The sequence below is a fragment of the Cupressus sempervirens genome, chromosome 7, assembly GCF_028749045.1.
Source record: "Cupressus sempervirens isolate cs-2001-9-10 chromosome 7, ASM2874904v1, whole genome shotgun sequence".
Classification (NCBI taxonomy): Eukaryota; Viridiplantae; Streptophyta; class Pinopsida; order Cupressales; family Cupressaceae; genus Cupressus; species Cupressus sempervirens.
The window spans coordinates 109,716,953-109,744,184 of NC_143124.1; positions in this window are offsets into that span (position 1 = coordinate 109,716,953).

Consider the following 27,232-nt stretch of genomic DNA (forward strand, 5'->3'; position numbering starts at 1 on the left):
CAATATTTTATTTAAAAGAAAATAAAAATCAGTTAATTTTTATTAATCATTTTTTAAAAACATTTTAAAATTGTTTTGATTAATATAATTATTATTTAATTTAAACTTTATTAAATTTTAAACTATATTGAAATTTTATTAATATTTATTAATTATTTTATAAATAAATAAATTATTAATAAATGTAATATGGTCCTTTATGTATTATTAATTAATCTTTATTTAAAGTTTGATTTAAATTAAGATTTAATTAAATCAAAAATTTGTTTAAGCAAGTTTACTATTATAATACTATTTTTAATGAAAGTGTAGATCATTATAATCAAAGATCAACAAGTATTATTATTAATTTAAATATTACCCTTAGATTGTTTTAGGACTTTGACTTAAATCAACTAGGGGTAATTAAGTGTTTCATTTGGAGTTAGGAACGGGATAATTTGTAAAAGTGAACTATGGATTCTATCTGTTTAAAATATACGTTCAACTGGAAATGGAAATCTCACATTAACTCAATAGTATATTATCAATCAAATTGAACTTTAAAACATTCTACTTGAATATAAACACTGAAAACTGAAACCTTATTGTTTAACTCATCTGTATGTTTTCAAATCAACACCAATTGTCAGACTATGATGTTTTCTATATATTGTCTATGCTTTTAGTGTTATGGGGTTGGTTTAGCTTTGACCAGTTTAGGATGTTACCAGAGGCTCGGGGTTTGTGAATGTGAGGCTAGGATGATTTGTTCTCGATCTTTTCAAACCAACCAAGGTAATGTGATAGTATGCTCTATGATGGATGTATTTACTGTTTGTTATTGCTTTCCAGTTTCCTTGTGTGAAGCTGAGGTGTATGTATTTGAGATACCTAACTTAACCATTTTCAAGTCTCGATTAGTTATACTTGATAACCATTTCTAAGTCTCGATCAGTTATACTTGTATTACCTTCTGGTTGCTTAGACTGAAATGTTTGCTATATTCTTGATGATGTCATGTGTTGACTTGACCATTTGGAGTCTTCGATCAGTATTATAATTTACTATTGAGATACTTTCTAGTTGCTCATTGGAGAACCATTGGTTTTTGTGACTTATCATTGATGCCTTCAGTTGCTGATAGAGAACTGTCATGATCATATGATTACTATTTGATATTATCTGTTGCTCATGAAGAACTGATGTAATTTTGTGGATTATCTTTTATGATATTTTTCAGTTGCTTGTATAGGACTGAGGTGGTTTTATTATGATTCTTTGATTTATGATTTCATGAGCCTAGGGTAGGTTATCTATGTGTAGAGTCAAGAAGTGGCTTGCAATGGGGGTCGGAGCCCTAAGAGGCTGCCTTGAGAAACCCATTGTAAGTCATTTTTAATAAGTGAAAACATTTACACTAAATGAGAGAAAATGAACCTAACAAGATAATTGTATGTTCTCTCCCATGCCTTGAGTGCTAGTATAGACTAGGATGGGGTAGAGAGAACGCTTGGTTACGACCTTGCATTCCATAGTAGGCCTCGTCAGTATGATAGGATACTAGTGGCCGCAGGATCAGTAGGGACCCAAGATTCCTAAGGGATTGCTCGAGTAACTTCTACATGACTTTTGCAATGACACTTTCCCGCTTGCATATTAGGTTTCCTACGTGTCTTGTGGTACCTATGGGATTTAGATGTTGATCTTTTTAGGAATGCTTGAGTTAGCATACTTATAGGATTTCCTGGACTTAGAGAGTATTTATGATTATAGGTTTTGTTATCCTATTTGGGACTTGAGACTATCTCCTCAGCGCGGTGGGAGTGGACCATTTAGGTTCCACGCGGTCGGGTGGTAGTGCTTTTACTCTTACCATTGAGATCCATTCCGTGGTCACCGTGGCTGGAGATTTCGTGATTGGCATTTACCTTCACTATGTTATTGGATTATTGTGATGGATGGTTAGATTTTATGATAGATGTTTTATCATTATGGATGTATCATGTATGGTGAATAGTTTCATATATTTTACTTTACTTTGTATCATGGATTTGAGGATGTTGTATCTTGATCTTTACATATGTATATTCTTTTAAGCCTTTCATACCCTATGACTTGTACAGTGGATGATTGAGCATTCCAAATTAATTTGCCAAGAGGCATTCGGAACAAATGTATAATATGGACATGGGACTTCTGATTATTCTTTCATATTTATGTGGTATTTGTTAGACTTAGAATTAATTAAATTTAATTGTGACTCAATGTCTTGGGATCTTTAAGAAATGTAACTTGCAATGTATGTTTGTCGATGATTACATGTTATTGCTTCTGCTACTATGTGTTTGATGTGTATGTTATACTTTCTTACTTTAAAAAAAAAAAATGTTTAGCAAACTTAGTGAAACTTTAGGTTAATTCTTTTGGATCCCTTGGCGGGGCGTTACATCTGGTATCAGAGCCCGAGTTTCTACATTGGGAGCTCTGGGTATATTGGAATGCCACTAGTGTTAAATAGTTGAATAAAAATGTAAACCTTAAACTGAAACTTGAAACTAGTTGAACTAAAACAATATGAAAACTATTAGTTACCTATTTTTCATACTTCAACACTTAAGTCTTCAAAACTAAAATTATAGGTAAACTGAAAATTGAAAATATCTTGTTTGCAAAATATGTGTCTTTTATCTATGTGTTTCATTAGTATGTTTCATGGTTATTTTAGCATCTTATGTCTTGGATATTATTGTAGGATGGTATCTGGGATGAGATCTTCCGTTAGGGGCCGTAGCCTTGGCCGTGGCAGAGGCCGTGGACGAGGCAAATATGTTAGTGTTCATGAGTCTATCCATGAGAGCCCCATTCAGGAAGAGAATAGGGAAGAGCATGTCAGTGAACATCAAGAAGAGAACCACGGAGAGGGACATGTCGACTTTGAGGAGGTTGATCTGAGGAAAATGATGCGAACCCTTATTGATCGCTTACCTCCTGTTCTTGAGCAAGATAGAACACACTAGGTTGGACATGAGCATAGAAATAGATCTAGGAGTCCTCAGAGGGATTGACATAGATCCATAGTATCTTCTCAGATGAAGGATCTTCAGAGGTCCAAGATCAAGCCCTTTAATGGGCAAGGTTCTGGGTATGTAGCTGAGCAGTGGCTTATTGCACATGACAGGATTTTTGCTATGCAGGACTTTGACAGTAATGTCAAAGCAAGGTTTGCCATTACCAATCTAGAGTTATTTGGGCCACCTGGTGGACTATTGAGGAGAAGAAGTTGGGCATTAGCATGGGTAGTGTCACTTGGGAGATTTTCTTGGAGAGTTTTCATGAGAAATTCCTACCAGAGGAATGGAAGCAGCATAGAGCAGATGAGTTCCATAACCTGAGACAGTTCACTATGACCGTTGTAGAGTATGAGCGCAAGTTCTATGAGCTCATGCCTTTTTCAAGATTTAGTGACAACCCAGCACAGTTGGCACAAAATTTCATTTGAGGCTTGAACAACCGTTTTATTGGGGGTGTTAAGGTATTTGAGCCTAAGACACTCAAGGATGCAGTACATCGAGCTATCCTGGTAGAGCAGAGTGTCAACTTTGGGCAAGGGGGTTTTGTGGGAGCGCCTACTATAGTAGGATCTAAGGGCAGCCACAATTTTGGTGGAATCAAGAAGCCTCCCTTCCCTAGGAGGAATCAGTATTCTCAGCAGCATTCTCAACAGTAGCCTCAGCAGCATAAGGGATTTTACCCTCAGGCACAGAGTGGTGGCGGTGGATCCAACTCTAGGATCAATCGCAATGCTCAACGTAATAGACAGAATCAGCAATCTCGACATGCACAGAGCAGCCAGTCTTTTGCTAGCAGGGGTAGCCACCAGCGGTCGAATGCACCACCTATAGGGAGAGGATCTGGTAGAGGCACAAGATGTTATTCATGTGGACAGATTGGTCATATTCCAGCATACTGCCCACAACGAGCATCTCAGTATTCAGAACCTAGGCTAGCAGCATCTAAGCCTACAGTCGGAAATGCAGGTGGATCTCATAGAGTATTTCCAGCGGTGGATCACCGTCAGGCAGACCATCAGGGGACAGTAGTTGAGACTACAGGAGCTATCCGAGGAACACCTCTCTCTATATTATTTGATTCAGGTGCTACAGATTCTTTCATTTCTCCATCTCTAGTTGATAAGTGTAAGCTGGAGTCGGTTAAGCAAGATCATGGTTGGCAAGTGGAACTAGCCTCAGGCGCTAAAGTTTCCACATATTCTGTAGTTCATAAGTGTGGACTTAGCATAGTAGGGATTGAGACTTCAGTCGATTTTCGAGTTATTCCTCTTGGCTCCTACGATGTGGTCTTAGGTATGGATTGGCTTGGCTCTCATAGGGCTAGTATAGACTGTAGAAAGAAGACCATTGTGTGTCAGGATGACCAAGGGAAGGATGTTGAGATTGCGGGGATACTGAGGCCTATATCCCTACAGATGATCTCTACTATGCAACTAAAGCGAAGCTTTCGTAAGGGATGTCAGGTATTTGCCATTACGGTAAATGAGCTAGATGAGGAAGAATCTACGAGGAAGACCCTAGATCACCCTATTTTATAGGAGTATGCTGATGTCTTTCCGAGTGAGATTCCAGGCATGCCTCCGAAGAGAGACATTGATTTTAGCATTGAGCTCACTCCAGGAGCGGAACCTATCTCTAGAGCTCCTTACCGTATGACCACTCGAGAGCTAAGTGAGTTGCATTTGCAGTTAGAGGAACTTTTGGCCAAGGGTAGTATTCAACCTAGTGTATCACCATGGGGAGCTTCAGTGCTCTTTGTGAAGAAGAAGGATGGTTCTTTGTGCCTTTGCATTAATTACAAATAGCTAAATAAGGTGACAATAAAGAATAGGTATCCTTTACCAAGGATTGATGATTTATTTGATCAGATCAAGGGGGCTACAGTGTTCTCTAAGATTGATCTTAAGTCAGGATACCATCGACTTCGCATCAAGGAGGCTGATATTCATAAGACCGCCTTCCGAACTCGCTACGGGCATTATGAGTTCACAGTGGTACCCTTTGGGCTGACAAACGCTCCATCAGTCTTCATGTGCTTAATGAATGGGGTGTTCCGTTCCTATCTTGATAGATTTGTTCTTGTGTTCCTCGATGATATTCTGATATATTCTAGGTCCCAAAAGGAACATGAGGAACATTTGAGTTTAGTTTTGCAGTGCTTGAGAGATAATCAACTTTATGCCAATGCGGCAAAGTGTGATTTCTTTCAATCAGAGATACAGTATTTGGGACACGTTATTTTAGGCGAAGGTATCTCTGTAGACCCTGCGAAGATCCAAGCAATAGTAGTTTGGCCTGCACCCACTACTGTGTCAGAGATTTGTAGTTTCATGGGTCTAGCTGGGTATTATCGCATATTTGTTCAAAACTTCTCCATAATAGCACACCCTATTACCTCCCTTCAAAGGAAAGGAAAGAAGTTTGTTTGGACAGAAAAGTGTGTAGAAGCATTTCAGAAACTCAAAGAGCTTCTGACCAGTGCACCGATCTTAGCAGTACCTGATCCAAAAGGTGATTTCATGGTGTGTACGGATTCTTCCCTTGAGGGTATTGGAGCAGTTCTAATGCAGAATGGTCGAGTGATTGCATATGAATCACGCAAACTCAAGGATCATGAGTTGAATTATCCTACACATGACCTTGAGTTAGCCACAGTAGTTCATGCCTTAGTGAGATGGAGATATTTCTTGTTGGGACACAGATTTGAACTACATAGCGATCATCATAGTCTTCAGTACATATTCACGCAGCCTAATCTGAATGCTAGGCAAAGGCGTTGGATGGAGTTTTTGTGCGAGTATGACTTTGAGGTAAAGTATATCCAGGGGAAGGAGAATGTTGTAGCTGATGCTTTGAGTCGCAGGAAACATGTGATATCATCTATGACTCTTAGTGTCGATTTGAGGTGTCAAATACTTTAGGCACTCCCCACTGATTCATGGTATCTAGAGGTGTGCAGTGAGATCAATTCAGGGAGACCCTTGGAGGGTAAGTTTTTAGGCTATGTCCTAGAGTCAGATGTCCTCTTGAGACATTCAGGAAGGATCTATGTGCTGCTACTGGATGAGCTTTGCATATTGATCCTATCAGAGGCCCATCGTGCACCTTACTCGGCACATCCAGGTGTCAAGAAGATGCATGCAGATTTGCGACATTTATTCTATTGGTCCGAGATGAAGCGCGACATTGCTAATTTTGTGGCTAGATGTCTTGAGTGTCAGAGAGTCAAGGCAGAACACCAACATCTGGCAGGACTTTTGCAACTGAATCTCGTTCCTTCATGGAAGTGGGACATCATCTCTATGGATTTCATAGTAGGATTACCTATGACTCTTCGTCGTCATGATGCTATCATGGTCACCGTTGACCGGTTGACCAAGGTGGCACATTTTGCACCAATCAGGTCTTCCTACACTGCAGCTTCAGTAGCTAATGTCTTCATGCGTGACATTGTGAGACTACATGGTATTCCCCGAAAGATCATTTCGGATAGGGATCATGTTTTCACTTCCGCATTTTGGACATCACTACAGCATGATCTTGGAGCACAGCTGAATTTTAGTTCAGCATATCACCCAGAGACAAATGGGCAGACAGAGAGAGTGAATCAGGTTCTCGAAGATATGTTGAGGATGTACGTGATGGATAGGCAGACTCTTTGGGAGGACTATCTCTATCTAGTGGAGTTTGCTTACAACAATGGGTATCACAGTTCTATTGGCATGGCACCTTTCCAAGCCTTATATGGACGCCCTTGTCATACACCTTTGAGTTGGGATAGCCTTGAGGATCGCATCCTGTTGGGGCCAGAGATGCTTCGTGACATGGAGCAACAGGTGGTGCATATCCGAGAGCACTTGACAACGGCACAGGATAGGCAGAAGAAGTATGCTGATGCACATAGGTCAAATAAGCAGTTTGCTGTGGGAGAGAAGGTTTTCTTGAGAGTGCATCCACGGAAGAGTCCAATCCATTATGGAAAGGGCTCAAAGCTAGCACCTTGCTTTGTGGGACCATTCGATATTCTTGAGAGGATTGGTCCAGTTGCCTATCGTCTTGCTTTACCGCCCAGCCTTGCTCACTTTCACGATGTTTTCCATGTTTCAGTACTTAGATAGTATATCCCTGATGTTGTACATATTCTTGATTGGAATGCATTGCAGGTAGAGGACGGGCAGCTGGCTTTGGAGCCAATACGTATTCTGGAGCAGCGGGAGTTGACCCTCAGGGGTCGAACCCTAGAGTAGGTAAGGATCCAATGGGACCCTACTAATGACTCTTCAGCTACATGGGAGGATGCATCTAGATTACGGGATTTATATCCCTATTTGTTTATAGGCTTCCAGGAGTAAGCCTAAGTCTAGGGGGGTTGGATGTAGTGCCTGCCCCTAGTTTACATTTTCGAGCTACATTTCTGATATCATTGCCAAACTCTTTTAGGCCAATTTATGTTTGATGATTAGTATTATTATTTTAGTTATTATCAGATGTTTTTTTACACTCAGTTTATTATATGATGAGATTACTTGGTACTCTATATTTCATGCATGTATGATGATTATTCAATGGTTTCAGTTATCGATGATGATTAGTTAGATGGTTCATTATTCCATGTGCTTCTTATGGATACTTACCCCATACTGCATGTGTATGGTGTGCGTTTGTTTTATTTATGTATGGTGTTTCTGATGTGGTTAAGGAAGGGAGTCGTAGTCACCTGCTAGTCGGGATCAACACGATGCACCACTTCCTGCCATTGTCTGTTTAGCTTAGAATATTGTGTTTATAAATGCGTGGATTTTATGCAGGTTGCAGGTATCGGGTATCGACTTCCTTGAATTGTCAAGATGAGTGTACCCTATCACATTGTCTCAATGGTAAGAGAGGGGAGATAAACTCTTAAGTCCAAATCATAAACCCTTTAGCCAATTGTCCTAATTGATAATTAGGACAAGTATCTAAGTTAAGTACCCTCTTAATGCATCAAATGATGTAATTTTGTGATTATAACCCTTTTGTATGATTTCGTATGTATTTTTCTATGATGGGTTTTCGTATGTTGCTTTATGAGTCCTTGGTGTATTTTTTATTAATTAAGTCTAATTAAAAAGATTAATTAATGATTTAATTTAATAGAGAATTATTATGATATTTTTATATTTAATTAATTAATTAATTAATAAAAGAATTAAATTTGGAGATTAAAGTTCAAAGATAAATTTAGAACGGGATAATATTTATTTAATTTAATAATAATATATTTGGAGTTCATTTTTAAATAAATGCTAAATATTATTGTTATTTAAATTAATTAAATATGTTATCAATTAAGTTCTAAAATAAATTAAAAGTTGAAAGATATTAAATTATCAAGAATTCTAGATCGCATGATCTAAACATGAGTTTAAATATGAGAATTAAATTAAAAGATTAAATTATAAAAATTAATAATGTTATTTTAATTTCTTAAAAGTGCACATAAGATTAAAGTAATAAATTAATTAAGAATAGAAGTCAAGCGGAATATTAAATAAAGTTATTTAATAATTCAACTTAATATGCATGAAAGTTGAATGCAAAAGAATAAGAAAAGATAATAAAGGTTAATTTGGAGTTAACTGAGTTGTGCAAAGAGTCTTCTCGGATAAACGCACAATTAGTGCCCCGAATTGAGGAGAAATTGCTTATCACAACTTTAGGGGTTCATTTTTGGGATATATGAAGTTGGACGGGAATTTTTGGGAGACAATTTTTGGAAGCGAATTTCAGAAAGCTGATACCAAGAAAGTTTCCCAAAGGAAGGTTATTGAGAGGAGCGAATTCCTTTACAGTTCCTGGAGATTGCATAATAGCATCAGCATCAGGTAGGGTCTTTTGTTTTCAATTATCGATTTATTACGCAATAATCCTTTCCTGTCTTCTTCATGTCTGGGGTTTGTAGATCTGAATTCTCTATGATGAAAGTTTTAACTTCTCAATATTGCGAATTTATTAATTGCTCTTCAATAATTTCTATATCCATGGAGACTGGAAGAGTTATTAGAAACCCTCATTTTCTAGATTAAGAAATTAAGACTTAATTTGGTAAGGGTTTTGTTTTGAAATTGAAAATTCTAGATTTATATATATATATATATATATATCCTTTGGAGCAAATTGTTTTTTTTATAAAATTAAACAAAGCTAATTAAAAATAAAACTTATTTTTTTTTAAAAATATTGATGAAAATTTAAAACAAAAAAAAAAAATATATATATATATATATATAATATATATTGGAGTGGGGCGGGGCCACCACTTCCCACGCCCCACACCCACGCTGTCGCGGCAGGTGGTACTGCTGCCTGCGGTAGCAGTAACACCTGCGGCCGCAGGGTATGGCAAGCCGGTGGGCCTTTAAACACGCCAATATTTTATTTAAAAGAAAATAAAAACGATTTAATTTTTATTAATCATTTTTTTTAAAAACGTTTTAAAATTGTTTTAATTAATATAATTATTATTTAATTTAAACTTTATTAAATTTTAAATTATATTGAAATTTTATTAATATTTATTAATAATTTTATAAATAAATAAATTATTAATAAATGTAATATGGTCCTTTATGTATTATTAATTAATCTTTATTTAAAGTTTGATTTAAATTAAGATTTAATTAAATCAAAAATTTGTTTAAGCAAGTTTAATATTATAATACTACTTTTAATGAAAGTGTAGATCATTATAATCAAAGATCAAAAAGTATTATTATTAATTTAAATATTACCCTTAGATTGTTTTAGGACTTTGACTTAAATCAACTAGGGGTAATTAAGTGTTTCATTTGGAGTTAGGATTCTATGGATTCTATCTTTTTAAAATATACGTTCAACTGGAAATGGAAATCTCATATTAACTCAATAGTATATTATCAATCAAATTGAACTATAAAACTTTCTACTTGAATATAAACATTGAAAACTGAAACCTTATTGTTTAACTCATCTGTATGTTTTTAAATCAACACCAATTGTGAGACTATGATGTTTTCTATATATTGTCTATGCTTTTAGTGTTATGGGGTTGGTTTAGCTTTGACCAGTTTAGGATGTTACCAAAGGCTTGGGGTTTGTGAATGTGAGGCTAGGATGATTTGTTCTCGATCTTTTCAAACCAACCAAGGTAATGTGATAGTATGCTCTATGATGGATGTATTTACTATTTGTTATTGCTTTCCAGTTTCCTTGTGTGAAGCTGAGGTGTATGTATTTGAGATACCTAACTTAACCATTTTTGAGTCTCAATTAGTTATATTTGATAACCATTTCTGAGTCTCGATCAGTTATACTTGTATTTCCTTCTGGTTGCTTAGACTGAAATGTTTGTTATATTCTTGATGATGTCATGTGTTGACTTGACCATTTGGAGTCTTCGATCAGTATTATAATTTACTATTGAGATACTTTCTGGTTGCTCATTGGAGAACCATTGGTTTTTGTGACTTATCATTGATGCCTTCAGTTGCTGATAGAGAACTGTTGTGATCATATGATTACTATTTGATATTATCTGTTGCTCATGAAGAACTGATGTAATTTTGTGGATTATCTTTTATGATATTTTTCAGTTTCTTGTATAGGACTGAGGTGGTTTTATTATGATTCTTTGATTTATGATTTCATGAGCCTAGGGTAGGTTATCTATGTGTAGAGTCAGGAAGTGGCTTGCAATGGGGGTCGGAGCCCTAAGAGGCTGCCTTGAAAAACCCATTGTAAGTCATTTTTAATAAGTGAAAACATTTACACTAAATGAGAGAAAATGAACCTAACATGATAATTGTATGTTCTCTCCCATGCCTTGAGTGCTAGTACAGACTAGGATGGGGTAGAGAGAACGCTTGGTTACGACCTTGCATTCCATAGTAGGCCTTGTCAGTACGAGAGGATACTAGTGGCCGCAGGATCAGTAGGGACCCAGGATTCCTAAGGGATTGCTCGGGTAACTTCTACATGACTTTTGCGATGACACTTTCCCGCTTGCATATTAGGTTTCCTACGTGTCTTGTGGTACCTCTGGGATTTAGATGTCGATCTTTTTAGGAACCCTTGAGTTAGCATACTTATAGGATTTCCTGGACTTAGAGAGTATTTATGATTATAGGTTTTGTTATCCTATTTGGGACTTGAGACTATCTCCTTAGCGCGGTGGGAGTGGACCATTTAGGTTCCACACGGTCGGGTGGTAGTGCTTTTACTCTTACCATTGAGATCCATTCCGTGGTCACCATGGCTGGAGATTTCGTGATTAGCATTTACCTTCACTATGTTCTTGGATTATTATGATGGATGGTTAGATTTTATGATATATGTTTTATCATTATGGATGTATCATGTATGGTGAATAGTTTCATATATTTTACTTTACTTTGTATCATGGATTTGAGGATGTTTTATCTTGATCTTTACATATGTATATTCTTTTAAGCCTTTCATACCCTGTGACTTGTACAGTGGATGATTGAGCATTCCGAATTAATTTTCCAAGAGCCATTCGGAACAAATGTATAATATGGACATGGGACTTCTGATTATTCTTTCATATTTATGTGGTATTTGTTAGACTTAGAATTAATTAAATTTAAACATGACTCAACGTCTTGGGATCTTTAAGAAATGTAACTTGCAATGTATGTTTGTTGATGATTACATGTTATTGCCTCCGCTACTATGTGTTTGATGTGTATGTTATACTTTCTTACTTTGAAAAAAAAAAATGTTTAGCAAACTTAGTGAAACTTTAAGTTAATTCTTTTGGATCCCTTGGTGGGGCGTTACAGAAAACAACACGTTTGTGAGTTAGACCTTTCAAAAGATCAGTAGGTAACCAATGAAAATAGGATCAATGATTCCTTAATTCAATTGATGTAATCATCAATGAGAATTTAGTAACCATAAGATGTTTCACTTTTCATTAGATCACAAGGCCACAAAAGTGTGCTCATGTGAGACAAAAAGCTTTGTATGAACAGTAGGCGATCTCTTCTCAAACTAAGTACAAAAAAAATTGTAAACACATGACAAACACTAGAATTAAAAGATCACTCAAACAAAATAGCACAACAAAACCATTGGCTCTGTTACACTCCATGAGCATATATCCATACAATATAACACACTCCAGAAAGAATCACTACACTCATAATAGGATCACAAGGCCACAAAAGTGTTCTCATGTGAGACAAAAAGCTTTGTATGAATAGTAGGTGATCTCTTCTCAAACTAAGTACAACAAAATTTGTAAACACATGCCAAACACTAGAATTAAAAGATCACTCAAACAAAATAACACAACAAAACCATTGGCTCCGTTACACTCCATGAGCATATATCCACAGAATATAACACACTCCAGCAAGAATCACTACACTTATAATGAGAGCACCAATAGCATATATTATTGCATTGAAATAATGGCCTAGAATACATGTTTAATTCCTCAATTTATAGGCAATCATCTCCTCAATTTGTGTTGAGAGTTAGAGATTCCTTTATGAAAATATATCCTTAGAAACTAATAAAACTAAACTAAGTATATACAAACTGACTCTCTAGGAGGTGCTAAGTAGGACTCCACCCTTGTTTATATTAATTAATAGGTGCATGAGCCTTTACATGACTTTAAAATAATGAAAGAAGTAGATAAGAAGAAGGAAGCTATCAGATGATGTAGGAGTCTTTGAAGATGCCCAAAATAGAAGCTCCACATTCTTTGAATGTTTGTAGGAGTTAAATTGTTCTCAGAATGCATTTCTGGTGCATGGAAAGCTCTAAATTTGGAACTGACAGTTAATTGTTAGCACACGTATGACTTTTTCAAAATCTTTTGGTGCAACTTTAGAGAAACACACCTTAATGATAGGTCTAAAAGATCCAAAAAAAATCATGTGTTAAAACTAAAATTCTAGCTTTTGAGATTTCTTCCCCTTTATACTAGAGTTATGTCTAGATGTTTGCTCTTGAATTTCTCTATGATCTCCATCATTTGGGTCACATCAGACAAATCCAAAGCATCATACGTATCCTTTACTATTTTCCAATTTTCCAACTTCTATGCGAGTCTCCACAAAGTCTTCCATCTTTATATCCAATTATAGAAATGCCTCCTCTATCTTGAATTCTTGTCTAGTGTTTTAATTAGTTGAAGCTTCTTCAAAGGTCTTCTAAAACTATTCAAAAATTGTTTACACAAACAAGAGTTTATCCCTTGACTCATCTTCAAAAATGTTAATGTAAGCATCACTGTAATACTTCTCAGCTTCCAAAATCTACTCTTGGGTTTGATCCTTAAGGTTATGAATATTCATATGTAATATCTCCATTAATTTATTATTAGTAGCAATCTTTTCAATCCAATCATCTATCTTATCTAATTCATCCCTAATATATACATCCATGAGTAGACAATATCTCTAGCCCTTCATTGACTGTAATACTTGAAGATCTTTACCCTAAATATGTACCTTGTCCATCAATCCAAAATCCCAGTTCAGTATAGCAACCATCCTATCTACATTATTTTTCAAATGGTGCAATAGTTTAAGATTTCCCTATATCATTTGCACACCTTTTTCCTCAAAACTTTCCTGCCATAGCTGACATGCCTTCAAAAATGGATCCAATTGTACAACTGTCTTCTCCTTCCTGTCAAGTGCCATACCTAGAGTTACCTCAAGATTATTAGGGTCCAAAGGACCAACCACTTCATGCAAACAGCCTCTTAGAAGCTCATTCTATTTCCAGAGCCTCAACAATTTAGACTCATCTTTTTCTAGGTGGTTAAATATTTCTTTAATTTCTATAGTGACTATCAATTTAGTAATATCCATAGTTAGCTTTCCTAGCAATACCTCTTTAATATGATAATATTTTGGGGTTAGATCTTTATTATCTACATGTAGAGGAGGGATGACAATAAGAGCAAAAAATTCCTAATTTTGGTTCCTCATAATAAAGGCCAATGTTCGTGCATCACTCGTAGGTAGCTTAGGTTTCTTGAGGGATTCAAGTAATTCTTTTGTTCCCTCATCCACACTACAATACAATTTCCTTTTATGGAAAACCATCACCTCTTTCTTTAACAAGCTTGGAGTTGTTCCCATCGAAGACATAGATGAAGAGGGGGTTTCTACCGCTAGACCCCCTATTGCTCCTCTCTAGAGTCTTCTCCTTTTGTGAGAGATCAACATCAGGCATCCCTGTGTCTATTGAGTCCACAATCCTCACCTCTGTATCTTGAGAAGTTTGTCAAGGATCTTCATATATTTGCCACTCTTCTGATACTACATTGGTGGGTCTTTATTGTGGCAATTCTTCCTACATAATTTGTACTTTCTCTTCATTACTAAGAGAGAGAAGAGTATCTGAACCTTTATCCAAGAAAGATATATCTTGACTTAGTGATGGTAGGGCACCTAGAGGTCCTTGTGGAAATGGTGACAATTGAGTCCAATCTTCTCCCAAAATCTCATTTGTTAGCGCATACCTTATCTTGTTGTCTATGAGTTCAGTACCTATAGGCATGAAGTCAAAATATGACATTATAAAGACATCAGTCCCTTAGCCCTCTTGTTCATCAACCTATTGTTGTAGCTCATCCTCAAAGGCTATAACACGAATAGGTTGTGTAGAAATAGAGGGCAGCATTATGGTGGAACTCCTTCATTCTACCTTAGTAGCGCTAGCCAAATGATTCCTCCAACTCAAGGGGATGTTATCCTTCCCATCTTCTTCAACCTCTTCAGCTTCTCCAAGAATGGTTTCTAGGACTAAAAGAATAAAAATAACCTTTCTTTGCATTTTCTATCTTCTAGTCCTTTTGATTAGAGTTTTAGCCTTTTTTCTTTCTCTTAGGTGCTGATGGAGAGGCTTCTTCTTCTTGAACATGTGGGAACACCTCTTGTGCTTCCTCTTCAAGTCCCTATCTATGTTCTTGTGGTGACACTAGTGGATTAACTTGAATATGAGTGGCTTCTTGGGCTCGAGTTGCCTCCTAGGCTTGAGTCCCTTCAACTTTGGGCTCATCTCATTGAGGAGAATCTCTTTTCCCTTTATTCTTACATTTTTACGATTGGAAGTGTCCAACTTCCCTATCATGCCGATACATTTTTTCTTGCCTAATTGGAGATTGGGCTATGAATGTTTTTACTATAACTTTCTCCCTCTTCCCTATACTGTGTAGGCTATGGCCTGTAATAGTACCATTTCAGGAACTAGATCCAACTTGAATGGCTTCTTAATCTATTCCTTGCTCAACTGGATGATATGCTCGGCCCTGTGATTGATATCGACATTTTCTTATCTATCAATTTCTACATTCATGACCGGTTGATCGCATATCTTATCTTGATTATATAGGGGATCTAAGACCTCAATAGTGTCTTTTTGAAGAACCTTCAATAGTACCCTTATTTTCAAGGCACTCCCTTCCAAATAAAGAGTCATCCTACAATAATCCCTTATTCAGATATCATAATCATCTGCTACATTCATTCAATGATCCTCTATGGCATCTTCATGTTTAAATTGCTTTCCTACCAAGTATTGAACTCTACAATTATTGTCAAAACATGGATGAGGGGAGTTATAATCCTCAAAGGGATACTAATCCCATTATGACTCAAAATTCATGATATCTTGCTTCTTTTTAACATCAAACAAACCTATGATGATGGACCATACACAAGTCTTCTTATGTTGTTTCCTTACTATGTCATATGTAGATGAGATTTGTTGTGCAATCTCTAGCAAAATAAGTCTATCACATGGATACCTAGGGATCTTCTTAGGATTTACAATTGTCTCTGCTACCCTTAGGTAGGTGAATGTTTTGAATTGGATGTACTAGGCACCTATTTCTACAGATCTTGTTGTTGCCTCTACTAACATCTTTTTTACATAATCACCTTCAATGAATTGGATGATTGCAAAAATAAAAGCATCATTCGCTATCTTGTATTCTTTACTATGATCTAACAATTTCTTCTTTACTAGATGGGAGTATACCACATAAGGCCATGCATCAGCATCTTGCATGCTTTACCTCTTAACTAATTCTGGGTAGTTTGTAGTCCTTACTACTTATAGATATACCAAATATGAAGTTATATAGAATCTAGAGTCAGTTTTAACTACCACTAGTTGTTCATCTAGATTCTCACTAAGAATTGTGGCACAATCAATTGGCATTTTAGTCATTCTGATGGTCTCTAGGAAATGTACCATCTAAATGTTCAAGTGCCCTATTGTCAATAGACTCATAATCCTACTCAAAAGAATAATAGAATATCTGATATCATCTTTCATATACTCTCTAGTCATGTCAACTTTTTTAGCTTTTCATCTTATAGGTGTCCTATCAATCAAATATGATGATTTCAAATAATCTCTATAGCTTCTTGCTCACTATCCCTGTACCACCTTTCTACTTGATGATAAGTCAACCTAATGTATTGATCTTCCATTGAAAGATGGAATGCTTTCTTGATGTTCTTTGACCTTAGATCTAGGATGGTCTCCCTTGTTATGCTCTTCATAACTCTCTCCTTCAAAACATAATTCTACTAAAGTCATAACTAGTTCTGAAGACTACTGATATAGGGTGTGAAGCCGAATTTCCCAATCCTGATCTAATAAGTGTAGAAATCATTGGGGATCTTTAATTTGGCTTGTTTCAAAGTACTAAGAATGCATTCTAGTCAATATGACCTAACTTAGTGTCCCCAATCTCTAAATGTGCATCTTGGAAGTGTGATTTCAATTAGACACCTTGATACCTAACAACCACCAATTTTGGAACAACCTTCACTGTGAGTGAGGATGAGGAGAAAGCTATTTTATCTACAAAAAACCTGTTGTCACTTAGGTTTGCACCCTTGTCCAAGGCCTATACACGAGGACAACCTAGTGAAACATGGAAACAACCTCCAAGCTGTGGGACTTGAACTACGAGGTTGAGTCTCCGGAGAAGGCTGACTTCCTCTTGCTATCAGGGCACACCCAACTGCTCTTGGAGAGGAAAAGGGAGAAGGAGAGCATGAAAGAAAATCTACCTAGTCTAATCTAAGGAGGTGATGCACCAAAATAGAGTGTTCAGACTCATTTCTGCCCATATATGCACTACCAAACCAAGAAAAACATTCAAAAGACATACACACTCAGACTTATGTCAATCAACAACCACATACAGATCAGGAAACCAAACTAAATAACACAAGGAAAAGGATTTCACTTATATATTATCCAATAGATCGAAAATAGATACAGTATGCAGGCCACAGATCTCAAAAATACACCAATGAGAGGCAACATGGATGCACATACACATTGATGGCTGAAGGAGATGATACAGAATGTTATACAACTCAAAGACAAAGGGAATTTTACACTGCAAATCTGCGAACAGTAGCAGAGAAATCAGAAAAGGAGTCCTCCTAGAAAAGATCACCAAAAATGCCTTTATAGTTTAGGCATAACTTAGGATTTTTTGCTGCTGAAGTGACCCTGTAGCTAACTGCCATTAAGTCCTGTGGAGGACAATCATGGGAATCTAAGGAAAATATGATCTTTATTGCAACAGGTGTCCTAAGAGGACTGAAAATGGTGCCATCGATGTTCTGATTGGGTAGATGGATTGATTGAGACAATGGAGTGTTCTTACTCATTTTGCATTCATTCTGGGTAGGTCAAGATTGATCATGAAGATAAGATTGCTCAACAAAATTGATTACCTTCGTCTCTTGGTTCATGAATCCGTAGGGTCAGCGAGGTCAAATAGTTCCACATGCTGACTGGGCCACGCGGGCCAATCACATTCCTTCCTTCTATCATTCTGGACACCCTTTCCATGTTTGACCACCCTTAATATAGATTGGGTGCCATGCCGCTATTGAAAAGGTCTTCAAAAATCTTGATAGCGCCATAGTGCCTAGTGGTCTCATCCTAACTGTGCCACCTTTCCACCATTTGGTCGTAGCATCAAAATTAACTGCCATGTTGACCGCGTCGATTGCACTGACAGCCGGCCATTAACCGTCAACCCTGGTCTGCCAGTGAGACACGCGTTAGCAAGACGCTATGTCGCTATGGTAAATATCGCACAACTTTACCATAGTGAGATGGTGCCTCCCATTGATATGTCCTGATCTGACAATCGTGAAGACTCGTCATGTTTTGTGCTGGCTTTTCAACTTCTAGGCTCGCAAAAAGCTGTCAGCACACCTGGAGTCACTTTAGTGATCGCACCCTAGCGAGACCTGGCCCCACTAACACGTAGTGAAAGGGCGCCATGTCGCTATGGTAAAGATCGCGCAACTTCACCATGGCGACATGGCACCTTTCATTGATTTTCCTTGATCCGATAGCAAGCAAGATAGATACTGGCCCCTGCCCCTCAATGTATCAATCAATGGGAACCAGCCACATGCCAACCATTTGTATTTCCTGTGCCTCCAAACCTGGACCCATCAGGACACGTGTCCTCCAAGCACCATGTCACTAACATAAAACTCGTGCAGCTTATCCATAGCACGATGGCGCCTGCTGTTGATCTCTACAAATCTGAAGGTGGAGAAGTTAACCTTTTATTGCATTGGTCGCGTTGAAGATCTGGTCCCATGCGCTGACTGTATTCTGACCTGGCATATGTGGTTGTTCTCCATTGGACTAACGAAGCACCACCTTGGTCTGACAAGGCACTAACTTGGAGGGTCCATACTACCTTGACCCTACTGAGGGACACGTGGCACCCAGGCGCTATGTCGCTATGGGAAAATCGAGGCCAACTTCCCATAGTGCCATGGCACACAACGATGCCATGTCTTCTGATTTGCACGTGTCTTCCAATGATTCACCACCATGGCACTGGATTCCACCAACTGGTCAGATGAGGTACAAAATGGGACCCAAAAACTTGCCTAAAGCTCTTGTCGTTGATCTTTTCCATTGTTGCAAACCTTGCCGCCGATAATGGTACTCACCGTAGAAACAACCTCTGGCTGGCCTGGCGCTAGGTTGCTATTGAAAAACTCGTGGGTTTTTCGATGGCGACATGGCACCTTGCCGCATTTTGAACTTTTCGACCCATGAAAACTGATTGTCCACCACAAAACCTTTTTCGTCGGGCGCTATGTCGCTATGAAGATTTTTCGGCCAACACATGATAGCGACATAGCGCCCACGGTGCCGCGAAACTTTTTGACCCGCCAAAACATGTTTTCCCGGCCCGTTGGACCCACTGAACACATGGGAAAATGGCACCATGTCGCGAACATAAATCTCGTGCAGCTTTCGATGGCGAGATAGCGCCAACGGTCGATCTTCTTCGGATCTGGTAGCAGAGAACTTGCGGGCTGCCAAAAAATATGTTATAAGGCTTGGCATTAAAATAGTATTATCTTTGGGAATTAGCTGTTGCACAGGCTGGACATTTGAAATTTGAATCTTGGCGGGGAAAACAAATGATAACAAAACCTAAAACATTAGCCTAGAAAAAAAAATTTAAACCATAAACAAATCCTAATTGCTAGAAAACTAGACTCAGAATGCCAAAAACCTATCAAAACACCTAGAAATTATTTAATGCTTCTGATAGATAGCCCTTATCATGCAAAGTATTCATTAAGGTTCAAAATAAATGGTGTGCAGTTGTGGACCTTTAAAGGGTGCACAATTATGCACGACTATTATGCTACTTTAGAGTTTATATGTTTGAAATGTGCGCATATGCACACCTTTCAATATAGTTTATCTATTTATTTTTTAGGTTTGTTGAGTAAAAAGGTATGCACTTGCGCACCTTGATAGATGCACAAGTGCTCACCTTCTAACTTTGGTGTTTTGTGTTGTTTTGTGTGAAAGCTTCTTTATGATGGCACGCCTCTATGGGTGTGGAGGTGCACTCACCAATAGTTTGAAGGAGAAAATGAAATAGGGAGAAGGGGGAGAGGGCGGATCTTAGACTTTTATAGGCCTGGCATGGAGTGCACCCTTTAAGGATGCACACCTGTGCATATGTGCAAGTACACACTTCCAAAGGGAAGTGCTCCACACTAGCATAGTTAGCACACTAACAAACCTTGAGAGGTGCACTAGGTGTGCTAGTGTGCCCCTTACTCTTCTAAAATCACATTTTCTTCTAAAATGCATAGTTTCTAGGACATGGTTTTTTCTGGCAAAGAACTAGGCTAGACTCAAACACTACATAAAACCCCAAAAAGACTCAAACCCTAAACTAGGGGTCTGGAAAAGATAAAATAAATGACTAGGGGTTCTCCATTTCTAGAAGAAATGGGGCGTGCATTGTGAAACCACAACACTAACCTCTCCCAACCATATCGTCAAACTCAAATGCCACTAATAGAATCATAATATACAAATCAATTTTGGGTGTGTAGTCAAATACTTTGAAGCTCACTAACTCAAAAGAGTGGATCAAAACTCAAGAAATCCCAATAGCAACCCAAGGAAAATAGATAATGCTAATAAATGTCTTTATTTAATCATTGATGCTCAATCATCAATCATTGATATGATGATGAAATAGAAGGCCCACTATGAATGTGCGAACATTGATTGTTTCGGCATTCCTTTCCTTATTAAAGGTGAGTCATGTACTTATAGACACAATCCATCAAGTACAAAGTATGCTAAATTTGGTGATCTCAAATTATCTGTGGATGAAAATTTATGAACTTTCAAGGATGTTGAGCTATGAATATGTTATGATAATATTCTACTTGTGAAGATGCTTCAATATTATTGGTGAACGAAGACAAGGGCAAAATAAAAAGATGAAGATGGAAAGTTGATTCAAGGAAATTGGAATTTTTTTCTTTTCATTGTGGTGGAAAGTGATGCGTGTCTCTTATTGCAACTCATAAGTTAGGATTTGACTTTTATTTTGTTTTAAGTTAAGGTTTTAACTTTCATTTTATATAGACTAAGTGATGAAATGTATATCAAATTTTCCAAGTCTTACTTTTTGGGTAGTTATGAACCCATAGTTAGTTATACAAGACAAGTGTATAAATATGAGGCTTCATCAATGTAATAAGGGACTCTTAAGGAATTTGGAAGAAGGGAACACTTAACTTTCAGCAATGAGACATTTTTTGAAAAGTGCGTACAAAGGATTTTCATGGTATCATGCAAATGCTGATGAATTATTGAATTAGCATTGTGTTAATGACAACCTTCAAGCGTAGTTCTTGGTTGTTTTCACTAGAAAATTAGATTAATTGAGTGAAGCTTTGAAGTTGTGTGGTTCATTCGTCATCAATAGCTTTATTTTGATCTTCTAGATTTGAAACATTTTCATGAAAAGTCACAAATACCCATATCTTACCTGGGTGATGTTTTCAGAAGTAATTATTAAAAATTTATCTTGAAAAATGATTTATAATAAGTACTAGGAGATTTTAATATTTTGAAATGAAAAATAAATATAATAATGATGTCCAACTTAAGGTTGGGTTTACAATTAATCCATTTACTCATTCTAAACAACCAATAATAAATATAATCAATTGTGATTTTGGAGGGTTCAAAAGAATAGGCTTAGAAGAAGCAAACAAGCTTTTTCAAAGCCATAGATTAAAAGTTAAAAATCCTAACTTATAGCTAGCTATTTATATATCTAATTGTGTGAAGCATCAAACATTTTGTGTCTTAAAGATAATTTAGGATAAATAGGACATTTTTGTGTTCTTAAGCTTCACTCAACCTATGTTTCCTTATTTGGGTTCATTCTTCCCTACAAGAAACTATGACTGGCAAAATGTACTAAAAGGAGTGTTTAAGTCGGCATTGACTAAATAGCCAAAAATTTGCACTGCCCTCTTGCCCTATTTTTTATGATCATGTATGTCCATTCAAATGCCTCTCTTGTACTGTGTTCTCCTTTCATTACTAAAAGAATGATTGTATTGCAATGCAACAAATGTTCAGAAGAATGATTCCTCCGGATAATGTCGTAAGAAAAAGTGTTTGGGACCAACTATGTCATCAAACTTCTTGCAGTAAGTTTTATCCATGTATCCAGTTTTCGTTTTATTTTCTATGAAGTGGGTTTTAGTTTTTTCTGTTGAACATAATCATCTTTTGACTATATTTTTTTTCTTTGCCTATTAATTATCATGATGGTATGGGCACTTTGTAAGTGCTTAGCAGCCACACAATAGGTTCTTTGGATTCTTTGAAGAGATTCAATTTTTTGGTTCTTGTTATGATAAAGAACTAAATTGCTTGACACTAAAATTTATATCAATAGATTTGGAACCTTACACTCATAATGAAATCTTATATTAGTTCTATCTTTAGAGGAGAGGCAATAAATAAAAAAATAAACTCTCATAAATTTTATATAGAATGTTTTTTTTTAATCATTATAGCACAACCTTAGAATCTCTACAAAATCAAGTGTCTAGGAAATAGATATATTTGTAAATTCCTTGATAAGATGTCATAAAAAATATCTAGTAGACATCTAGTGGATCACTTTGAAATAAAAAATATCTAGTAGACATCTTTGAAGTTAATAAATAAACACTAATGCAATGTGGGACTCTATGTGACCATCTTGTTGCTTCATTTGAAGCAAAATTTCTCACCAGGCTCTAATTACCATTGAAACACACACACATGCACACACACCCACACATACACACAACAAATGCACATGCCCACACTCTCCCTTTCCTCCTCATGTCTCTACCTTATATCTATGGCCTTCCTATCTCCCCCATTCTTCTCTCTCTCACAATATCTTCCTCATATTGCAATCTATTTCTACATCATATATCACACCCTTTTCTCATTGTATCTCAAACTAATATCCCAGTCAAATAATTAGTTAGGATATAGGAAAACAAAATTAACATTAATATTAAATTACTACAGTCTTATAATACATTTAAATTTTTAATGTATGAAATTTTTTAAGATGTTATAATTATTTAATGACTATTTTAATTAAAATAGTGTGATATGTTTTTAATAGATTATAATTTTCAAATTTAAATTTAGAATTATCATGCATTAAAGATATAAAAGTCAATAATTACATTTTAAATTTAAACAAAAAATAAATCTAAATTTAAAATATGAATATTTTCACTTTTTGATTATATTATTTTTAATTATTTTCTAAGAGAACTATTTAAATAATAATTAGAATATTATTTTTAAGTTTAACAATAATTGTGTAAATTGTATTTGTACTATTAATTTAAATAATTTTAAAAATAGTTATAAGATAATATGTTCTATTTTAATTATAATTACTGTTATAATATTTTCTTATAGTTTTAGAAGATCAAAACATAAATGAACAACAAATGAACTCAACAAAATAAATAACTAAATTAAAAATTAAAAATAAGGTTATATTTTTGTCAAAAGTATTTCAACAACATAAAATACAATATTCTGATATAACCCAACAAAATTCAAAAGTCCAAAAAAATTCAAAAAATAAAAATAAAATTCATATATTATAATTATTTTAATAACTATTTTAATTTGAAATTATAATATATTTGAATAATTTTCTAATACAAATTAAGTTTTAAATTAGTAATTAAAAATATAAATAATTTTATTAATTTTGAAGCCAACTTTTTAATTTTCTCATACATATTAAGATTTTATAATATTAATAAAAATATTTTAAAAAATTATTAATTTTGAGGCGAACTTTTACTGAAGACTAAATATTATAAGGGTTGTAGAGATTTGGGCAACGTTCAAACAACAAATTAGAAAGCATATTTAATGAAGGAGAATACTTAGGTTTTCTTTTCACATTTTCATAATATGATGGTTCAGATCTTAATCTCTATTTTCAATTGTTTTGATTATAATTGATTAATATTAATCAAAGAATAGAGTAGCTAAATCAATCATATCTTGATTCGATGAAAATGTCAATAATGTCAGTAATGAGGACAGTGGCATAATGAGGAGTACAAGGCAGGCAGCGGATGGGCATGCATGACCATAAAAAAAAGAGGGCCCTGAGGCACTGCAAATTTTTGACTATTTAACCAGTGTCGTTTAAATCAAACTCATACACATACAGAAAGTGTCATAATCTGATGGTACATACAGGTGGAAAGGAATAAACTCAGATATTTAGAATCGCATGAGGGAAACGTCAAAAAGTGTTTTTAATAAATATTATGTTTTTCATTAATCTATTATTAGAAGAGACAGAAGAAGGAATTATAACATCAGGCCACAGTTCACAGTTTGTTAGATACCATATTATATATGAAATTAGAGAAACAAATAATTTGATTAAAAATAATTTGTTAGTTATGTCGTACGTTTTCTCACAAAGTTCAAAGTTGACTTTGAAAATAGATAATGTTTGCTTTGTTTCAACTCAATATTTTATGGTACTTCGTTCCTTCGAGCGAAGGAAGCGCAATTAGCTCTATCCAATGAAATAAACGGCGTGTTGGAAACTAGAGTCCTAAATCCCATGCACTTTCTGGCTCGAAATTTCCACACTACATTATTACAACTTCATTAAAAAAAATTGACTATGTCAGAAATTTTATCACCACCACAGATTGCAAAAAGAATGATTGTACAGCAACGCAAGAAATGTTCAGAAGAATGATTCCTCCGAATAATGTCGTAAGAAAAAGTGTTTGGGACCAACTATGTCATCAAACTTCTTGCAGTAAGTTTTATCCATGCATCTAGTTTTCGTTTTATTTTATATGAAGTGGGTTTTAGTAGTTCTCGTTTTATTTTCTACGAAGTGGGTTTTAGTTTTTTCTTTTGAACATAATCATCTTTTGACTAAATTATTTTTATTTGCCTATTAATTATCATGATGGTATGGGCACTTTGTGAGTGCTTAGCAGCCACCTAATTGATTTTTTGAAGAGACTCAATTTTTTTCCCTTGTCATGATAGAGAACTAAATTGCCTGTCACTAAAATTTAAACAGTGATCAAACATTTATTTACTATCTTTAAAATTGCTTTATTTTTTCCACTGCTATATTTTTCTCAATTTATGATCAAGAGATGATTGAATTAGAGAGCTCACAAATTTCAATGAAGAGAAAGCTCGGTCATAATGCAATAACTTACATATTCAAACAATTAAAATTAAAATTAAATTGAATACAATAATTACAATTAATGTCATAATGCGCAAAACATATTTAAGTTATAAAACAAATTTATAAAATTAAGTTTCAAAATTGTTAAAAAAAACAATAATAATATTATCTAGTTTGCATTGCACATTATGTTACGTTTAGTTTTTTAGAGCTAGAAATACTCTTTCTCAATGATTAATAGGTCATGTTAATTCAGCACTATAGCTCCGGAGATGGATAATTGCCAGTAGAGCTATTGGGTGGGAGGATCAATTATCACTGGTTATTTAAAGCATCTCTACTGCAACTACTATCCACTGTGTTCCTCAACTTAATTCCATCAGTGTCTAGTTTTGAAAAGAAATTAGAGTTGTGATAGCGCATGAAGCAGTCATCCAACCATATTTTCACACGTCACCGGGGAAAATGCCGTGAATGCTTTTATTTTCTTCCTGTCCACAGTTTGAGCATGTCTCTAGTAATATATTTCCAGTACAGTGGAGCAGACCATATACCTCATTGGGAGATTGTCCGCTGGAAGAAATGTCAAACCCTGAGTTTTTGTGTGCCTTCAGAAACAAATTGTTGGTAAATAAGGTTTAAGTTTGGTGAAGTTTCTAAATCGTCCTACAATCATTTCTTTTCTTATTTATGTGGCAAATGTTGACTTGGTCGAAATGGATTAATTGTAATTTAAGATAAATGAATGATTTATTTTTACAAATTCATGAGATTACATTATGATGATGATGTCATATGATGTATGCTTAGTGCTTTTATACATGATTAAATTAATGTTTTAATGTTTTATTTCTTAATGGTGATGTAATTAAGTTGTGATACATTGATTATAATCATTATTGACTCATTTTTTGTTGTGTGTGTGAGTGGATGCAGGGATCGACACGATGAGAGTGTGGTTGAGGTAGAGAGGGCTAGCTTCTCAGGGGATGTGTTGGATGCATGTGCTGCTACATGCACACTACGTAGAAATCCATATTGTTTATTTGTTTTTTCGTTACGAATTAATATGAAAGTTTGAAATGAAATAGAAATGCTTTGTTGATTGGTTATTAAAATATAGAGATTGCTATTTAAAATTGTTTGTGAAAGATGAAGAGAATGCATTGTTTTATTATATTTAATCACTAATGATGAGTCTTGATATTTGATTTTGATGCATATAAATGAACGTTCTATATTAATATTTTATTAATTGTTTAATAAAATAAAACGAATGTGTTTTATCCCTTTTAACGAATTTAAACCATGTCATATTAATTTATTTTTTTAAAACCATGGTATGGGGAGACAAAAAAACACATTAGGTCAGTTACGAATTGATGGGGAGTTAATGTTTAAAAAGAAGAGGCTGAGGGTTTTAGAGAAAGCAGCCGCAGCCGATTGGAAAAGGTGGAAAAATACAGTAGCCACAGAAAGAGGCTAGAGAAAAGAGAAGACAGCGAAATTTAACCAGGTCTCCCTTGTTTAATCCTCCGTTTTTCTGAAAATTTATTGTTGGATAGATTAAGGAGATAAAGAGCTTGTTGGCTGTTGTATTACTCTTTCTTTTATGCTTGTTTCCAATCTGTAAAATGTTAACTGTTTGGGGCTCATTGAAACACCTAAAGATTAAATAAATCGAAACTAAGGTCAAGTAGGGGGATGGCTTGGTTTACTCATCATTGCATAGCGTAGCTTTGTTATTAACCACTGTTTGGAAACTATAACCCTTGGAACCGTAGGTGCATAAAATGCTAATCAGAAAACACTGGCAGAGCTGGTAAAGGTGCCAGAGGATACAAACACTTTACCTATCCCTGCGGTTTTAGCACAAGACAGGTCCAACATAGGGAGGGATCTATATTGCATGACTGCAAGATCTCTAGCCAGCAGCCACACTCCCACTCCGGGCTCTTATATCTTGCAAGGTTGTAGAAGCTCAGGAATGATTGCTTACCAATATCTCTGAGACCTGCGAATCGAATACCTTAAGAAGCTCAAGAAACTCTTACTCTGCTCAAGT